The sequence below is a fragment of the Patella vulgata genome, chromosome 2, assembly GCF_932274485.2.
Source record: "Patella vulgata chromosome 2, xgPatVulg1.2, whole genome shotgun sequence".
NCBI classification, from domain to species: Eukaryota; Metazoa; Mollusca; class Gastropoda; family Patellidae; genus Patella; species Patella vulgata.
In genome coordinates, this window is record NC_065880.2 from 49,699,689 (window position 1) to 49,720,884 (window position 21,196).

The 21,196-nt window shown below is 36.1% G+C and overlaps 1 protein-coding gene across 1 annotated transcript in view; it reads left to right on the top strand.

The window, feature by feature from the left end:
• Window positions 1-397: 397 nt before the first annotated feature.
• The window catches only part of LOC126810030 (MLX-interacting protein), a 48,989-nt gene continuing 28,190 nt past the window's right edge, over window positions 398-21,196 (top strand). Inside the window, exon 1 of the transcript XR_007675033.2 lies at window positions 398-793. The gene's annotated coding sequence lies outside the window, so the exon portion shown is untranslated. The remainder of the gene's footprint in view (window positions 794-21,196) is intronic.

The window sequence follows — 21,196 nt, forward strand, 5'->3', positions numbered from 1 at the left end:
TTTAAAATTAAGATGGCGTGCGTTTTTATGTCATTAGTTTGATTAAAGCATCTACTGAATTTCGCCGAATAATAACTAGCACACCATTTATTTATTTTGTTTCCTGTATCGAGCTTTGTACAATATAATGTAGGGTCTTTTAATACACTATTCCCTTACTAAACGTGTAAATGTAATCGCTACTATTTATAGTAAGATAATATGTAGATTCACATGATGCGTCCACTCCAAACACGAGTGCAGATTTTTCCCCCCCGTACGCTAATATCACAAGACGTTATCTTTGAACTTCCGCGCTATATTTATCGGATTTTCCCATAATCCAGATACAACACTGCCAATAAGACAATCTAGTCAACATTTATTACTGTATTATACCGTGTATTATATTTTACATTTACTGGGAATTACAAATACCGTTATCATTTGCATTGTATTTATAATCTACCAAATATATCTATTGTTTTTATTCTCACGAGAAAGGCGGGAAAAGTTTTTGGTATAAGTAAACCAAAAAGTGTGTAAATTGGAAATAGTTTTAGACTTTGTTGTGCAAATTATGGAATAATGTTTTCAAAATTAGTGTGATCCCCTTTTCATTGGCATTTGTGTATTTTTAAAATGAGAATTGCCTGTAAATACCTAGTGACAGTGTGATTCTATTTCAACACTGCTGCCCACGTGGGTGTCTCAATTTGAAAGACGTTATTTCATAATATGGATTACCACTGAAGAAACGCAATGGATTATATTTGCTGGATACTATACTAATATTAAAATGAGACTATTATTGGTAAATATACTATTTTATATATCATACAATGAGAAAGACAATACAAATATCGGAAAATACTTTAGAAGGTATTCAAGTCTCCGTAAAACCTAGCCGCCGTAATAATTTCTTATAATGTCGAAGGATAAATATATTTGTTCTTAATAGATGCGGTATAAAAGCCCAAAACAGCGGAGACGAATGCTGCATATCTCACTCGACCAATTCTTCCCAAATTTTTAAATATATATCCACCCATTCAATGTAAAGGTCAAAATAGTTTGAAACGCAGGCGGGGATGCTCTCCGTCAGTCCATCACACACCCGGCACCGTCATACAAGATATTTTTATACCCTTCGTTTAATGTCAAGGCCTCGTACAGCATCATATAGCAATACCCAAAGGGAGTTATATTTGGTTCTACAACTATTATCTTCAAGTTTCTTAAAAAATTGATTTCTGCCAACGGTTCGACAAAGGTTCTCTCATCTTTATCTTTGCTTGATGTAGACAAAAGAACCCTCGTCGAAATGTCGTCAGAAATAAGCTTCACTAGTTTCTTGTATTCTCCCGCGGAGAAATGTTTGAATCTACAGTCCCTGAAATGCCATTTCCTAGACTTTGGAGGAAGATTTTGCAGAATTCTGATGGCCAGAAAACATTTATAACGTCTTAAAACCTCCATATATGGAAACTACACGAACTTTTAGCGCGTATTGTGAATTTGATACTCAATCAAAGCAATCATACTTATACACAGATGTATTCATTAAGTATTTGGGATTTTTTCCTTCTATTTTGGCATTGTTTGTTTACCTCATTAATTCATTTAGTCACCCATGCATAATTTGGAGACGGGCAGCAGTGACTGCACTTACACAGGGACCGCGAAAGGGCGAACCGGGCCCTGGGACAAGCAACTCGGTGAGGTGGGGAGGGGTCTCTCCGCCCGGGTTCGAAATTGTATGAAAGATACATGGTCTGTGGCGTCATTTTGGCGTATATCTGGTGTAACTGGGGGTCACTTTGCTAAAACACAGAAACTGAGGTTTAACACAATAATATAATATGACTACCAAATTCATGTACTACGTTTTGGTTTTACTGATGTAATAATAATCAGATGCACACGACTTTCACAGGAAATTTTACGCAAACAAACAAATGAAAAAACAAAAAACGTAACCATCACATATTGGATTAATATCCAAAATCATAATTCTTGTGTGGCATTTAGCGATAGAGTACGTTAAAAAAAACCATGTAAAACAATCACTGGTTTATACACATATAGCACGATACGTTTCGACAGTTATTCTCTTATCGTTTTCAAGTACAAATCATGTTCGACTGGATTCAAACCGAAGGGGATCGGATAAACCGGCGCTGACGAGGAACGAGAACCGGGGCCCAACAGCGCGAATTCCCGGGCAGGTGGAAAAATAGTTTTCAATTCAATAATTTTTCCCCAAAAAAGTGGACTGACAGAATCCGATTCTAATACTAGGTACCCACATTTACAAGGTTTCTACCCACATTCACCGGGTTTTTCTATACTTTACGAACCAATCTGATTATTGTTCAAAATTTTGTTTTACTTGTCTACACAACACTAGGATCTGAAAGAGTTGTTATATAACACGCGTTCTGGTCGGAGTGAGGAATTAGACAATAAAACGGTCTGTTCGGCCAGCTCTTGGTGTGCGATGCACGGAACTGTGGGTAAACCAATAGAAACGTCAATGCTGATTGATTAATCAATGCCTGATGTCATAGGGTCAAAAACCGCTGATACGACCCCTGACGCGACCTTCTACTAGAACTCGTCAGATCTGTATGTAGCGTAGGCCATCGAAAGTATAAAAAAACGAAACGGAATATAGATCAGTATTTAAATAAGATTGTTTACGAACAAGTAACAGTGGAATTGTTTCTTAATTTATACCAACAAATTTTTAAAATTAGGCCTATTCGGCATACCTCCGGGCCCTTCGGGATCCGGGCGCCTGGACAAGTATTCAAGCTACCCCCTCCCCTTTCACGGGCTCTGCACTTACTAATACCACTACTATATTACTAGTGTTTTACATCCGCCCCCGTCTTGGGTGGTATCACGAACATAGAAGCGCCAGAAGAGTGGTTAAATCATTGAGCACCAGTTTCCCCAAATATAGCGGAGGTTCGCTTTTCTAGGTACCAGTAAAAAAAAACCTTTGACCTGTGCGTGGGTCTTTTATGTCTAATATTGTTCGTTTCATTTTAGTTATGGACTACAATCTGTCGATTGTGGCCCATCCGTTCTCTTAAATGAAATCTGCAACTAACTTTAGTAACTTTGCATTTTACTGAAAAATATAATATCCATTAGTTTACATCTAGAAGAAGTCAGTCATCATAGACTTTTATGTATTGTGTTACATTAAATTTACCACCCGTTACCCCCCCCCCCCTGGATTTGTCAATATTCTTTTCACTTATAATTCAACAAGAAAATATAGAGTTGAACAAAAAACTAAATGAAATAACCCTTCACTTTTATGATTGTATCATTATTGTTTATTACTTAAAATGCCCGTTTGTGTCTTGTCCACGGGTTTGTCTTCTGAGTTTGGGCTTGTGGTGTGCTATTATTATTGTTATTTGCATTTTAAAATAATAATGTTGAAAAAAGTATTTCCTCTTTGTCGGTTACTTTATAATGGTAGAAATGAAATAGCGTTTAACGCCCTGCTATTCGGCACCATTATGGTAGAAATAAAATGGCATTTAACACCGTGCTGGTCGGCGCCATTATGGTAGAAATATAAACTCAAATTACTGAACAAAACAGTTCGTGGGGGTAAATTTACTTCCGTAGAGCTGTCATGTGGTAAACGGGACGAAAAAGTGTGGGGTTTATCCAGCTCTATCCGAATACTGAACATTAGTCTTTATTGGGGCATGTGAGGCAGAACTTCATATAATTGCTTGAGACTAGAAGAAACATACTCCTCGCAGTGTTTCGTTTGATTAGAGCTAATCCCACTCAACACTGCTGTAATGGAAGCAAATTTCTGTTTAAAATTATGACTGGTCAATAGTCCGATAAACAACCAATAGCTGACCGCGTAACAATATCATTACGCTTTAAATATGTTTATATAACGTTACGTCATAAGTCGCGTTTTTATTATACCCAATTAACCAGTGCATAGCAGAATATTGCATAAAAACTAATTGCGTGACAAACGAGGCTATCAATACGTATACAATGTAAACAATAGTGTTTGGAAACGAACAATAATTTCACCGTTTTAATACCTTAAATCAATGTCCAAAGTTTTAGGAAAGACCTCCGATCAAACGAAGGGCTGTCGTTTTGATAGATTTGATTGAACGGGAAGAATAGACACACTCCCTCAAAAGCTCAAGTATCAGAAGCCAACCCAGCAATGGCCAGAGATGAATTTCTCGGGCCATTGCTTCAGGAATATCAGAAGAAAGGGTCTTAAAAAGTTTTTTTTGCGCAACATTTACCAGATTTATTCATTGAAATATATCTGGAATATTTGTTTTAAAGACAAATCCACATTATATATTAATTCTCATTCGATTCTAATCATTTTTGTGGGGGTAGTGTGAATCCATATTGACTTAATGTTTGGTATACTTTGGCGCATCTATCAGATATGTTATATGTATTTTGCTAAATTCAGTTTTTAATCGCCTCTCATTTTGAAGCAGAAGAACATTATTTTTTTTTTAATTGTTTTTTTTTTCGGGGGGGGGGGGGGGGCGTTAAAATATTTATGGGCAGTTTATAAAGAAATGAAAATAAAGATGGCAAGACTATGAGTTGACGTCACCACGACGCGACTTAAAAAAATGAAATTACAATTTTGTATCGAAATAGTGTTGGACAGATATTGGTCGTCTGTCCTTTTATTTTGGGTGCCCATGGTAGTGATTTGGAAAGGATTCTGTTTTAGTTAACATTTTCTTTCAACAGGCAAGTGAAAATCCTGAGGGACTGCACATTCACAACGACACACTCCTGATATCCCGACTTCTGTAAAATACCTCTCAAATATTTCAGACGTAACATAATTAAGAGAAGAACAAGTCCATACAAATAAGTAGATACAAATAACACCGACTAAAGCAGGCAAATTATATTACAATAATAGGGAAATTGAGGTAAAGGTCCAATTTTTCTAAAAAGTTAAATAACTAAATCTATGTCGTCTAGAACCTTATTTCGGAAAAATGTTCATATTAACAGTTAGGTTATATACATATGTTTGGCAATATCAATACGCTTTGATCATATTGTTGTTATCGCTGAATATGAAGCGCTTCTATGTACACTATTCTCAATTAATTGTTGAATAATCTGAAGACTGAAAGACCGCGTTTGTGACAATTTGTAGAAGTTACGAAGACTTATACATTTGATGTTTTTTTTTATATTAAAAATATGTGCCCTAAATTACAAATACAAATATTTACAGTCTGAGCCGGATAGAATGTTTAAAGGGCGTATGGCTCCATTCTTTGGAACCTTGAAATAGACGAAAATGAGTCTAAAACCACATATTAATGTAATATAAATGTATATAAAGTGATTTACATTCAATTTTTTAAAGTATTATTGTAATTTCTAATTAATTAGAATACGTCAACAGTCCAAATTGAACGAGAATCGATTATGCCTACTTTTAAAGTCCATTCCACAGGGGTTTTATCATATTATTATTTTATCATTACTAATTACTTCCGCGTTGTCTTGTAGGACATGTTTTGTGTTGTTCATTACAAATGGCACCCGAAACCATAGAATACACGACTCGTGTACTGATTATATTTGTTTTTTTTTATGTCTTAACTATTGGATATTTTCACGGAATGATAATCACATCAATATTGATTGAAATAGACCAATATTGAATTCTAATTCGTGTTTTTAATTTCCAATATTATGGAGAATATTGAGTAAGAAGTTTGGCTCCTTTAAAGTACTCAAGGCAAAGAAACGTTTCATATTTCCGGTAGACTTCAACAGAATAATATTTCTTTAATGTCGTGTCAAATACCTCAAGCGTATAATTTCGTATAATGTAACTATATTTTTGTCACTATAAACATTCTATAAGGATATATTTAATTCCTTGGTCGATAGTAAAGAGCCCCCCCGCCCAAAAAAAGTTTCGTGAAACCCGATCAAACTTATTTAAATATACTTATTATGTGAAAGCCATAATTATGTCAATCCTTAAATAACATACGCATACCAAAGAAGTTGTTGGGTTCTCTATTTTTTTATTATTTTTTTTTTAAGATAAACATAACATTACTTTTATAATTTTATTTTTTTTTATTTATTTTTTTTTTTTTTAAGATACACATAACATTAATTGTATAATTATGTTTCTTTGTGGAAAATGTAACTACAGTGTGGTATTGCCGTGGTAAAATAACATTTATTTTGAAATGAGAGTAACCCCGTGACTGAAAGTATATTTTTAAAAATTCTAATATTTTAATATTGGGATCCTATAGACAATGTCATTTCGCACAAAACTTTGCCTGTAGATTTGGTTGGATGTTGACTATTGTGATACACCCAGTGATCTGTGATTCACATTTCAAAGATAATCATAGTCATTTTCTCTTCAAATATGAATGACACTGATATTAAACATAATAATAACTTTCACATATCTCTTACTACACTCTATAATAAATAATCGCAAAGTTATTAGTTCATTCTCCTTTAAAAATAAGCTTATATAATAATACATTATTTTGGGTTAGGTGATTGCTGAAACGGGAGTTGCCAGAAGACGTAATTTAAAGATGCATTATGTAAGATTTAGAAAAAGAGTTGATAGTTCACGCTATAATAGTTTAAAATAGATAATGAATAATGAATATAAATATTGAAAATTTCAGTCAAATTGCTTCATTCTAAGCGAAGTTATGTAGTCTCGATTTTCATTGCTACCGCTGTTACGACAATAAATGAAGTCTCGATTATCTTTTTCTAAATTAAATCATTAAATGAATATCTTGTTTCAATAGATTAAAAATCACGAGCATACGTTGGTCTAGATAGTTGATTATGGTCTTGCCATGTTAATGTCTAATTACTAATTTCTATAACATTTGAAGGCAAAATAAAGACCCGCAATAGGCAAATATAGCTCTTACATAATGCATCTTCAATAGAAATCTTACATAAAATGTTTTTGGAAGATTTAAATAGATGAAAATGCATATTAAAATAACGGCACATGTAAAGATAATCTTTCGTATTTTCTGACACACGGTAAGATCAGTTTAAAATATTAGTGTTATAATGAAATGTATTCCATCACACACATCTCATCAAATAGAACTGTACCCCAAATCACGGACTTCAGTCGATTTTCAACGAAGCGTGCAGTTCTATCATCTGGGGAGGTCTTCGAAATCTGGATTGGAGTTTTGTTTAGAATGATATTTAGATACTATTATAATAAGTTGACAAAGTTTCAAGCCAAGTTATAATACACAGGTTAATTATCTTATCCCAGTAATAAAGACAATAACAGCCTTTGAGTACTGAACGTAATAGATATATTCTAACACTTCTTGTCTGTAAAAAAAAAAAAAACCCAAAAAACGATATTCAAACGAGGGTGTATGCAAAAGGGATAAAATTTTGGATTTTCGACCTATCGAGTTATGCCCCTTGAATAAGAATCCGCGTTAACATTTTAGGGGGCCACATTTGGATAATAAAAATGTATTTCTTGTCCCATTTAAATGGTGGAGGATCCCTGTCGAAATTCAACGTGGCGAAATCTGTGGTAACGCTCCACATGCGAAAGTTTTTGAGATTATTTTTTCAAACTTGTTGAGATTGTACATTTGTACGGCTCGAAATTCAGACCTGCCCATTCATTTTGGTTATTATCACACACTTCGAAAGCTACCATTCACATAGGAGATTATATTAGTAACTTGCAAAACTGTCTTTTTATTGCTTTTATTTAGTATAATGAAATAGCTGTGCACTGTTTAATGGGCACTAAGATGAACCCTAGTTGCACTTGCAGTTACTTTATCGTTGGTTGTTAACGCCACATTCTCAACACATTTCATCATAATGTAGACACTCATATTTTATCACTTAAAATTAAGTAAAAATCATTGGCAATTATTTATTCTTTGAGTTAACGAATTACAAAGTATCGAAGTGCATTTTTCATATTATGTTACTTTTTTTTTAGTTTGGTTTGCTGCTCATTGAAGTTGATACACGTCTCCAATTTTTACATAACCGGCTGATTACAAAATTGCTTCAAAACTTGAACCCGCAATATTAATACAAGATTGAACCGAGCGTAACTTTGGGATCAATTTGTTTCCGTTGTAGAACAAAACTTTTTAGTAATAACAGGTTTAAAAGTTTTCCACTATCAGATCTATACAGACGCTTGATGCACTAAGGAATCTAAAGGAAAATCTCCTTGAATTTATTGATGGCTTATTTATAATGCTCATCACCCTACCTATATAATATCTAACTTCATTCCCATTATAAGAGTCGTGAACGCGATACACATGTACGTATGGGTATTTAAAGCTTTAGATTATGTTTTGAGATGTTGTTGTATAAGTTATTCAGGTATCTGAAAAAGATAAGATTGAAGGGAGACAAATCTCGACTTTTTACAAAAAAATTTGAAAAGTGTATCCGATTATAAACAAGGGGGAGAACTCATTTGATACTCTTTGGTAACTTTAGTTTGTACATAATGGGGCTTACCAGTTATGTGGCACTATGTCGATTTGCTTATTTCGATTTGATCAGTTTGTATCAATTACTATCTAATGAGGTTATCAGTTCAGTATTGGCCAACGCACAATTGTTAGTTACTTATTGCATATTTTGCGCTCCGTTTTACTCTTGTCATATTATTTTAACTATTTTATAATGATTGTCCAGAACATAAATTGTACGGCAAATTATATTATAGGATCTTTCCATTAGAGGGCCACGTCACTTTTTTTTTGTCATTTTGAGCAAACAGAACTCATGTTTTGAACAATGAATGTCGATTTTTGGAGTATGTAATCAGCAAAAATAATACATTTTATCCGCCTATTTGTTAATTTGGTCGTATACTGTCGTCACCCCCATTTACTTATCCCGAGTCTACAATTTAGTTCTTGGCAGATTTTAGGGAATAGTGAGTATTTGGCTAACGATATTCCCTATTTGTTTTGGCAATATCTTATATGATTACCTGTAATCGTTCTACAGAGTTATGTGCTTGGCCAAATTTCATAAACTTTTCTGCCATTGTCAGTATCAAGATAAAGATGATTACTATCGATTTTGGAATTTTCATACGTCCATATTTTACTGCAATGTTTTCATTTTTTTCTGCCACAGTAGTATGTTTGTTTTGTTTTTGTATTTTTTTTTTTATAAAGAAGACGACCCTTTGACAAAAATATTACAATTTTGTTGAATTGTCAGTTAAAGTTGTCAAAATGTATCTTTGTGCATTGAGCACTTTGTTAATAGTTGAACCTTTACAGCCATATTTGAAATAAATCCAAACATTGATGTAAATGCGAGAAAAAAAATTAAAATAAGTACCTACCTGTCATACCGCGACGCGATTTTGCAATCCGTGTTCCGGATTGCCTCTGCTGTCACAGTTGCCAGAAACACGGTGTGAGTATACCGTCCCCTATAACGCTAAATTTTGAGGCATAAACACGGGAAACAATAAAAATCATGACATAAAACAGTGTGGACGTCAAAGTCGCTGATGGGCTTATGTTTCCTTGACGGGCAAACTATGTTTAAATTCTAGTAATGTCCGAAATTTCAAAAGATTTATGTTACGAATATCTAATACAAGAGAAACGCGTGAATTTTTAATTCATCTGGTATAAATACTTCGGAAGCTAGACACAACAAATTTTGTCTCATACGAAAGGGTTCATTTCAGATTTAATTGTGTGGATTGGTATATATCTGCCAAAATGTATTATGAAATGTTGTCGGGTATATCATAATAATCATAATAATTATGTGATGTGATATCTTGATGCTACCTATAGTAAAAGTCGTTCACGGTAGATTACTTCTGCATTAGGAGATCAATGTTCGATACATCTACATTGACCTCATGTATTCAAAATTACCATCAGTTGAGTCTTGTTCTTAACAGATTTGGAACACACATATTTGTCCGGTGGTTTTAATATAATTTTCAGCATATTTAGGATTTTGACTATTGACAAAAACGAAAGAATATATCTTTAAGTAACAGATGTATATTATTATTTGCGGGCTCAGTCTGGGTCATTGATGTCGTTCCGTTCACCGAGAAAGAACTAAACATGCCAAAACTTTAGTTTAGGTGTCACATGGTTTTATATCTAAGCAATCGCTTACGTCTTTAGGTTTAAAGGTTATAACGCGAATTATAAAATAGTAAGTAATTGTATACTGGAAAATTTTCGAGAAGTTAAAAAACCCTTGGGTCATATCTTGAAAACGAAAAACATTTAAAATATTATGACAAATTCTTTCTTTTTTAAAGCTTTTTTATTTGACTTTCTTCTAGAATACCCAATTAGCCATTTTTGCACACGTACTTTGCTTATTTGCACCAAAAGCAAGTGTCAACAGAAGGCAGCGACCACAAAATGTACTTTGCAAAGGGAAGATTTTTCTATACAAGGTTCATTATCTACTTTGAGAAATATTATTTTTGTGTATCAATATTCATGAAATAATTCAGTTACCATCATTAAGAGGAATGTCTTTCTTTAACGATAACACTTCAGTTTAATATATATTCCACACATCCATAGCTTAGCTTAATTAGATTTCATTTCTATTACTTTAGAATTGCATTGACCTGTTATTAGCTTGGAATTCCATTGACTTGTTTTTAGGTTAGAATACCATTAACCTGATTTTAGCTTAGATTTCCATTGAACCGTTAGCTCAGAATTCCATTTACCCGTACTTAATGAAATGGTGTCTTGCCTTTCTACACCAAGCGGCCTAATGAAGATATGTCCCGAGAATGTGCTACAGCATACTCTTGTTTCGATCTCCAATTGTCAGGGAAGTTTTAATGTGCTCCCTATGGTATACACGGGACCTCGGTTCTTCCGTCCAATCCGAACGATTGAATCTTTTCGTTGTTAGGGTGCACAGTGCTGCACCACTGAATGGAAACCTGGGTTGAACCCCGGCTCACCTGGTTAGTGAGCCACTGTCATACTCGCTGAGCAACCTTGCCTATACCTACCTGGTTAGGTTCAAAAATTAAGCCAACGGCTAACTCTAACCCCAAATCTAGCCCTAACTCTAACCCACGATCTCGTCAACAGTCACGTGCCATAGCCCTGTTCACGTCTCGCGACCTTGATGAAATCAGCAGTTGGCTCACTGGAAAATTAATTCAGTTTAGTGCAATAAATGATATCGTGTGTATACATATGGATACAACTAGAATATGATGTTACCATTGAAAAACTTTTGTTCGGTCATTCACTTCATAGTCAGACTAAAAATCAGTAATTGTATCACAAGTGCATAAAACTTTATAAATCAAACCAGTTTTTAGTTTAATATACGTGTGTGGTGTACGCGTGTGGTATCAAATGTTCTCCATAACATTCATATAATAAATGATATTATATTTACAATGTATTTACAATAATACACATTATAATTTATGGAGTCATATAATATCATCTATCTCTGATTATTTCTACCGATTGTATCTTTGTTGGTTTTCTATAGAAACCGATGTAGAGCAGTTGGGTAAAATGATATATCAGGCATTTGCCACAATAATATGATATGGACATTTAGAACTCCCTTTCATAAGGAGTTGTGAAATATGGGAAACCTAAAATTATAACCACATGATATTTTAAATGACTTTCGTTTGAATTCCTAGCAGACATGCTGTATTTGTGTTATGTCATGGAAACCCATTAAGCATTTAGAATTTTAATATTACTATAACTTGTATTGATCTTCTTATTGTAAGTCAATTACGTTTAAAATACATTATCGTTGTAAATTACAATAAGGTATTTTTGTAATTACGGTAATGTATTTTAAACGGCATAGTAATATAGTAGTAATACATACTAAGCAAAAACACACTTTTATGGATAACAATTACTATGGTTTATTTCACTGCGACGTTTCAACAAGGTTTCACAAGTCGTTATCAAGCATACACACAAATAGACAAAAAATGATTCGTTCGTTCGTTTCTGGGCAATAATGCTCCTTCCCAAACACAGAATTGAACCCAGGAAATGTTCTCAAAAACGCAACCTGACTTCTGAGATAGTAATGTATTCTCCATGATTTTCATGTAACTCATGCTGCACCTGCTGTTCACAAGGACCAGCCCTATAAAATGCATCCCCATACCTGGTTGAATTATTCACACTACAACGTCAGCAGCATGCCACGACTCACAACAGCTCAGAGGAACCAGGCGCTTGATAGACTCGACGCTGGCCACACTGCCTAAGCCGTTGCCAATCACTTCCAGGTCAGTGTTCGGACCATCTACAGGCTTCAGCAACGCTTTCGAGTCACCAACACCACGGATGATCGCCCCCCGAACTGGTAGACCAAGGGATACCACAAGGCGACAAGACCGCCATGTTGTGCGACAGCATGTGCAGAATCCCTTCACACAGGCATCTGAGACAGCACGTCAGACAGTGCGAACACACGGAAGACCCATCAGAACCGATACAGGGGGCCGACGTCTCACCAGAGAGGACATCCATTGCCGCAGACCTTATCGTGGACGTGAACGTCTACAGTTTGCCCAACAACACCAGAAATGGCGACTCAGGCAATGGAGAACTGTTCTGTTCATAGATGAGAGTCGGTATTGCGTATAAATTGCAGATAGCAGGACCAGAATATGGCGTCGACGTGGCCAGCGTTATTCTGACCAATGTGTCATGGAACGAGACTCATGGAGAGGTCCAAGCATAATTATTGTTTGGGGTGGACTCGGCCTGAATCAGAGAGTGGGTCCTGTGGTGTTCCAAAATCTTGGTCCATGGCGAGGAGGCGGCATCACAGCAGTGCGCTACATCGATCAAGCTCTCAGACCCCACGTCATACCACATTTCGCACGTCATCGAAACAACGTTTTCCAGCACGACAACGCCCGTGCTCACACCGCCAGAGTTACTTGGGACTTTCTACAGCAGAACGGTGTCAACGTTATGCACTGGCCGGCCCTTAGTCCGGACTTAAACCCGATTGAACATCTTTGAGATGAAATTCAGAGGAGACTAGTCTAACGTCGTACCGAGACCAAACACAGCCGATCGATTGGGCCTAGCTTTTCTGAGAGTGTGGTTCCAGGTGCCAATGGCGTTCATCAATCGTCTGGTCCACTCCATGTACAGACGCTGCGCTGCTGTTATTGACACTCGCGGTGGACACACCAGATACTGATGTGTAGACTGTGTACAGACTCTAAGCCTTCTCGTAATGTCTTGGAATTGTGATGAATTAATCACTAATGTTCACAAAAAATTGCTTTGGTCCATTTAGTAAGCCGTTTTCTAGAATGATTTGATTAAAGTGCCTCTCTGATTTTGAAATCGTACTGACGTTTTTTCTTCTTTTTTTTCTGTTTAGTATATATTAACATAGGAAATTAAACGGGGTTTAATGCTTTAATATTATGACATAGGAAATTAAACGGAATTTAATCCTTTAATATCTTGACATAGGAAATTAAACGGGATTGAACGTCATCTCTTTTCTGCACCAACCAGGATAAAGAAGATGAGCATACGCCATGAAGTGAGCTGTGTACTCGTGTTGGATCACTGCGTTGTCCGAGAAAGCTCATCGGGAATTTTCCGGTGTTATTACTCTTTACAGTGGTACAGGACGGAGGGCCTGGCAGGGAATAACGTATATGCTTTTGGATGGGACGAAAAATCGAGGTTCTGTGTACATATTAGCGAGCACGTAAAAGACCCCCTGACAATATAAGATTAGGCCGTAGCGCCGCTATCCGGGCAAAGTTTCCCTCACAGTAAACTGTATAGCGTATGCCCGTCTTCATTAGCCCAGTCAGATCAGAACAGTAGGACGTTAAACACAATTCCATTTCATTCAATTTTCCTACTTTTCTGCACCAATCGGGCTATAGAAGATAGGCATAGGCTATGCAGAGTGCAATGACTGAAATTTTCAATGGACCGTGGCACTTCGTCATCGAAATTCAACTGTGAAGGATTCTTTTATGTGCACAACAATGTGTACACAGGAGCTTGTTTTTTGTCCCATCTACACAACTAGACACTGTACTTTGCCAGACCCTTTGCCCTGCACTACCGACATTGACAAACCACGCTGAAAAATCCCGGGGAACTTTCTTGACCAACACCAGGATCAGTAATACACATAGTATTGAGAGGAATATGGCCGATAACCCGACACCACGACAACCCGACATCACGACATCCCGACATTTTAACCCGACAATACGACATTTTTAATGCAGTAACAATACGTTTTTAATTAGTAGGCAAATGTTTGTTTCTTAGTTGAAGTATTTTCCCGAAAGAAGGCAACTGGAACCCGATTTTGGCGCGCACGCACCCATATGAATTTTGGCCCAACGGGCCTGCTCGGTGCGTTTTGTAGACACTTTTCGAAAGCGTAATCGTTTGCATTTCCACATAGGCGTTTTCGCCATTACTACTCCAAAGCTAGCTTTAGAATCTGTCCAATTAACCCCACTGCACGTTCCCCGGCTATGCTTTAGAATCCTAAGCTAAAAGTCTTAGAAGAATTCGTAGACATGACTTTTGATATGGTTTACATCTCATATGGAAAAACTTCAATCAATAATATGACCTGTTTAAATAGAGATATTAACCTTTAGTAGTCATATTAACAAGAAAATGTTTGGTGAATACTCGGCGATTCTTTAGATATAAACAATTATTTTAATCCCGCGAAACGATAATCGCTTATCTGATGTAACCTTCGACACCTTCACAGCTGGTTGCTGTTACCAAAATAACCCAGTCTTCTATTTTTGGATGCAGCAACATTTAATAGGGCTAAATTAGGAAAAAATCTGATACTGATAACACTACTTTTAAACTTTAACAAAAGACTCCTAGAAATTGATATTTTTATTATCTTATTTATAGAAACAAGATGTATAGATATACATTTAATATAGTATTGATATTGTAAAATGGATTATTTATGATACCAGAAATACTTTTTGAACTACATTTTCACGTCTTTAACAATCCCGCTACTCGTGACTCGTGACATTCCTGGGTTCTACTTCCTCACCTCACTGATAATAAAATCCCGAGTAAAAATTAATGCAAAAATAATGGTAAATGGTACAATAGATTACAAAATTTAGATAAGTGACTTTAACTAGTTTGGACCTCTTTTTCGGCCTTACCTACATAGTGTGGCAAATATGGTGTACGGAAAAGGCCTGATTCCTCTTTCCTTTAAGTTGTCTTTTGGGCTGGTAATGTATTGAAACTGTTGACGTCAACAGAGCTAACCACAATGCAGCACTTTGTGTGTTACCATCAGTATGCTATTATCTGTATCTGTATGTTTTGTTGTGCAGTTTTCACATTGCCTTCAATTTTATTATTTTATATTTACCGCCAATCCTTGCATAATCCGAAAAAAAACTATATAATAACCTATACTGCACTACACTTGTCAAATATAAGCTTGTTTGCAGTAAATATCAAGTAAAAATAAAGAAAAGGGGTTATGTATTATTTTATTTCCATTCATTTAGATTTAAATTAATAAATAATATACAAGGAAAGTAACAAAATACATTAAAGCTGTTGATCGGAATTTGCATTTTCGGGCAATATCTAATTTATCAGAGCTAACTCGACCTATTGCAGGTGTATTGTTGGGCTTTGAATGTTATATAAATCATTATTTAAACATGTATTAACAGGACGAGCCCATACTCAGCTCCCTGGGTCTTCGGATGGCCATGGGTTTAAGTAGATTAAAACACCGTCTTTATTTAAAAGGTTAACGATGAAAATATCGTTTCATAGATAAAAAAAAATAAAAATATAACACATACTCATGGAAAAAAACAGCTACTGATTTATTTAGGCGACATTTCGAAGTGTGTTCTCTCAACGTTATCAAGCTAATACAATATAACAAAATGTGAAGCAACATAATATATAGCCAAAATTGAAACCATGCATTATCTACCCTGTTACTAAATGCCGCTAAAAGAATGATAAAATAGATAATCAACATTTATTTTCGTTTGTCGAAAACCGTTTCAACGATAAAAACTTTATAAGCTACATTTTGTCAAAACTTCAAACAATCATAACTTTGCACCAAATAAAGTAATTTGACTGAAAGTTTTCAATATATTCATTTCTTTTTGTATAGCAAGAATGAAAGTTTTCGATATATTCATTATTTTATTAGCTATTTTTGTACTATTATAGCAATAACGACTAGTCCTTTATCTAATTCTTACATAATGAAACTTAAAACCACGCATAAAAATTGTACCAAAATTGATTATTTAACATTTACTGAAGAAGAACAAATCGATATATCAACTGCAGGTAATTTCTGGTCTTTGATTTATTTACATTAAAAAGACGCCCATCAAAAGGTTTTAGCGAAGATTATAGTGATTGCTGGTTTATACCATATCCATTTCTATCGTCTAGAGAGGATGCTGAAAGTTCACAAATGTAAATACTGACAGGGTTGGATCATTTTTAAACTAATATTCATTTTAAAGATTGATCTTTCACGTCATTGTAGTTTGCATGTGGGTTAAAAAAAATTCCCTCAATTGACGACCAGGGGCTTGAACAAATATCGCACTCAGCACATACAAAATGACAATTTCTTATACAGACGAATGACTGTTTATTACAACTGTTATAAAGTCCAATACATTATTTACGATATCACGAACATGTTGATTTAATTACGTTTATTTAAATATGAAGGAAGCATATATGTATGTAAATATGCCACTTTAAAACACGGTGTCAAAATTCGCTGTCTTGAGAAGAGCGGGTGGCTTCTTCGTCAGAATAAAATAAAATTAAAACGCGGGGTGCAGCTTCAAGTTTTTAATCCTGTTAATTAATGTTTAGTCTGCTCTAATATGAATATACCCCAAGGTTCTGTTATAAGCCCGACACCTTTTAATATCATGATTAATGACATTCAGTCTAATAACTACATTAAGTAACTGATTAACGTCGCAGTTTATGCAGAGACAGCTCAATCTGGAATGCAACGAATACCTATAGCACGATGAGGACAAGAATCGTTAGATAAATGGTTTGGTGGCTGGGGATTTCAAATTTCTGATAGTAGAATGGTAGGTATGCTCTTCTGTAGATAACATAGGGGGGGGGGGGGTGCCATCTATGCAACTGGAATCAAACAATGTCCGAATTAAAGTCAAAGATCAGGCAAAGCTTCTAGGGGTTACTTTTGTTCTGATTGTAATGAAATGTCTAACAGACATATCGTTGGGGGCAAATAAAACTACTATGTTAATGATATATGCTAAGATCAACAATTGACTATGACCATGTTGCCTTTATAAGTGTAAATAAAATAGCCCTGGCTAAAATAGACAGTTTACGGTATCAGGCAATAACAATAACAACTAAATCTTCATTTGTCACAAGCAAGGAAAGCTTGTTGCATGAAGTAGGTTATATGCCACTCCGATTGGGGCGGAATGAAATGACACTAAGATGCAATATCTTGTTCAGCATTCAAGTGCACAAAATCAACAAGAACATTTTTAAAGAGATTACATCACTATCAACAAAACAACATATAAACGGGAAAACGTTCAAAATTGTTGATTCATCTTCGAAATACAACTGAAACCGGTAAGGTTACATGGATACCATGTAATGTGGGCTTTTTACGAATAAGTCTGCAGACAATTTTGCTCGAAATAGAGCGTCCAGGAATTTAATAAAATTAAATAAGAATAGAAAAATAAATTGGCAAGAAAAATGAATCGTGAGAACGAGTTTTACAAATATCTTAATAAATTAATAATAATGCATGGAACTACATAATATCTAGTTACACAGAAAGAATCCATCGTGGTGTAGAACAGTACGGCGGTTCAGCCTGCTGTGTGATTCAATATAACAAAATATATAACGTTAGTAAGCTCAGTTAAAACGGATTAAGCAGCATACAAAAAAAAAATATATCGACATATCAAACGAAATAGTGAAGATGACCCACCCGCTCTTTTCACGACTTGAATTTTAACACAGTGTCTTAATGGGGGGGGGGGGGCGACTGGTTAGCACGTGCGCGCTGAATCATAAGGTGTGTCATTGAGTCAACTGGCGTGGTTTCCATTCCCCGGTTGTACGTGACAAGGAATAGGGTCGCCTGTCTAACCTGGTGGGTTTTCTCCGGGTTCTCCAGTTTCCCCCCACTGCTAAAGACCCCTATGCGCAAGCGAATTATTGAAATAAATTGAACCATGTGCTAGTCCCGGAATGACCTAGTTTGTGTCGAGTGGACATTAAACTCTCTCTCTCTCTCTCTCTCTCTCTCTCTCTTAAAGTGATAATTTTACATACATGGTTTTACATTCTTTATGTAATTAATCTTAATTAAAATCAATCTGTCCATATATTAGATGTCATTAATGTAATAAACAACAAAAACCTCACATGGCCATTGCATATAATTTGGCTCAATGTGTGTAATGGTCTTGGACTTTGGTAATTATAACTCTCTTTAATATCCAGCTATATTTTTTACCTGATTTATCAATGCTTAAGTTTAATTGTTGTATATAAAATGTAAGCCAAAGTCTGATAGCGGATCACAATAAATCGTTGATCTGTTTCACAGCCCGTCAAATGACCCAAATAAACGTTTTATAAATGTAAAGAAAAAAGTTTTAGATTTCTCGATGTATGTCAAATATGTCACGCTTGTTTAGCCTCTAAAGATGTGTTGTTGATATTAGTAATTTTATCTGACATTTTTGTTCTTTTTCTTGGATTAGGTAATGTATATCAATTATTTTATTTGACAGCATCCTTACTTCCCATTTACAAGAACACCTTGTTATATACTATTCAAAAAAAGTAGGGGATATTTGATTTTTAAGTGTTATTAAAGTCACCTAATGAAACTGACGAAGAAACAAATGACAAAATGAAATGAAGTTCACATTCATCGATTTATTCCAAATGATCGTTAGACTAAGTAAGGCACAGACTGACCATTATAAGGGTAAAATGATACCCGGGGTCAAACAGCAAAGTTACCACAGCATCACAACCAAGTCAGTAACGGGTAAATCCTCCTCTGTTTGCCAAACAAGCATTGATCCGACGTGGCATACTCCTAATGAGACGTCTAAGGTCATTTTGGTCCAGATTGTCCCATTCCTGTTGCAACGCAGCAGCAAGTTCTTGGACATTGGCAGGACGTTGTTGACGTTGACGTAACCTCTGTCCAAGCATGTCCCAGACATGCTCGACGGGGGAGAGGTCGGGACTCAGTGCTGGCCAAGGTAATGTGGTGATGTTCTGTTGTTGGAGGTAACCTGTAACGATCCTGGCCCTGTGACATCTTGCGTTGTCATCCTGGAAGATGAAACGGCGGCCATGACGTCGTGCGAACGGCACAACATGGACTGCCAAGATGTTGTCCCGGTAGTACTGGCCTGTAACACGCCCTGCAACAACATGTAAAGCCGTTCTTCCAGCAACAGTGATGCTGGAAGAACCACCCCCAAATCGATCATGTCTGATGACGTTAACGTCTTGGAAGCGCTCGTTTCGACGACGCCACACCCTCCTACGTCTGTCCAAAAAATCAACAGTGAACCTTGACTCATCTGAAAACATCACATTGCTCCAGCGTCGATTATCCCAGTGTTGACGATCCCTACACCAACGACGTCTTGCCTGAATGTGATGATCTCTCAAACAAGGGATCACGCGAGGACGTCGGGCGCGAAGGTGACCCCTATGCAGTCGATTCCGAATCGTCTGGCCACTCATTCTCACACCAGTGTCTGTTTGAAGACGAGCGCTGATCTGATTTGCTGTGATGACACGATTTCTCAAGGCCAAGGTACGGATAAATCGATCCTGGGCTTGAGTTGTCGCCCTTGGTCGACCTGAGCGTGGTCTGTCCTGTACAGATTGTGTATCACGGTATCTGGACCATAGCCTGCTTATGACAGACTGAGAAACATTCATCGTCCGCGCCACAACCGCCTGTGTTGTGCCGATCTGTAGCATGCCAAGGGCACGTAACCTTTCATCTTGGGTAAGCCGACGCATATCAAAATTTGTTTTCTGGTCACTAAAACAATTAAACTGATGTTTCCACCCTGGAATTCAATGCCACAATGACTGTAACATTCAAAGTCAGAGTCGTGCAAATCTTGGGTTGGACCCCCATGATGATCCCAAGCATCACCTGCATTCCATGCGGTAGCTATTGGTGCGTTTGGGCGTCACATGTAACTGGAAATGTTTCTTCTGTTAGGTTCTATAGTGACTTTTTTCGTAGTCATTTGCATATTTTAGTATTATGCCCCCAAAATCAAATATCCCCTACTTTTTTTGAATAGTATATTATGTTTTATATTAGTGGCCTTGTACAATAAACTAATTATTTCGTTTTAACATAAGACGACAATTTTCCGCTCGTCACCATACCAAAAAGCAAAATAGCTACGGTACCTAACCCAATTATGATATCAGCTGTATTTTGATTAGGGTGTCTTATCTACAGCGAGTCAATGGTATTTGCAATTTGTATTGTATTCATACACCAGTTGTTAGTATAGTAACTGTTCAGACACTCTTACGGGCTCGACAAGACTACCTCCCAAGATCCTACGTGATGTCGCTGATATACTTAAAGTAGCTAAGTCTCTAACTCAACGAATTATTTGTCAATTTAAATCAACATTGGTGTCGTGATCTTACCAGAAAAAGATGGGATTCTGATATCCAATATTTAAGACGAAATAAACATTTTACCATTGGTATACGAATCGTGTACCATTATGCGTTTCAGCGTCATTTGTAACAAGGGACTCGAAGAATGAGGCTAGACACATTCCACGGTGACGCCATATTCTTATCTGGAGAGCATGCGAAGATATACTATCGGTGTAGACTTGAATAACCAGAAGCTAGAGACTGTCATTCGATTGAGAGTTCTGGTGTATTTCGCCGAACATAACTGATTTGAAACAATTGGATGTGGGTAAATTTATATACATTCATATTCTGACATATTTCGCCGAACATAACTGATTTAAAACGATTGAGTGTAAATCAGT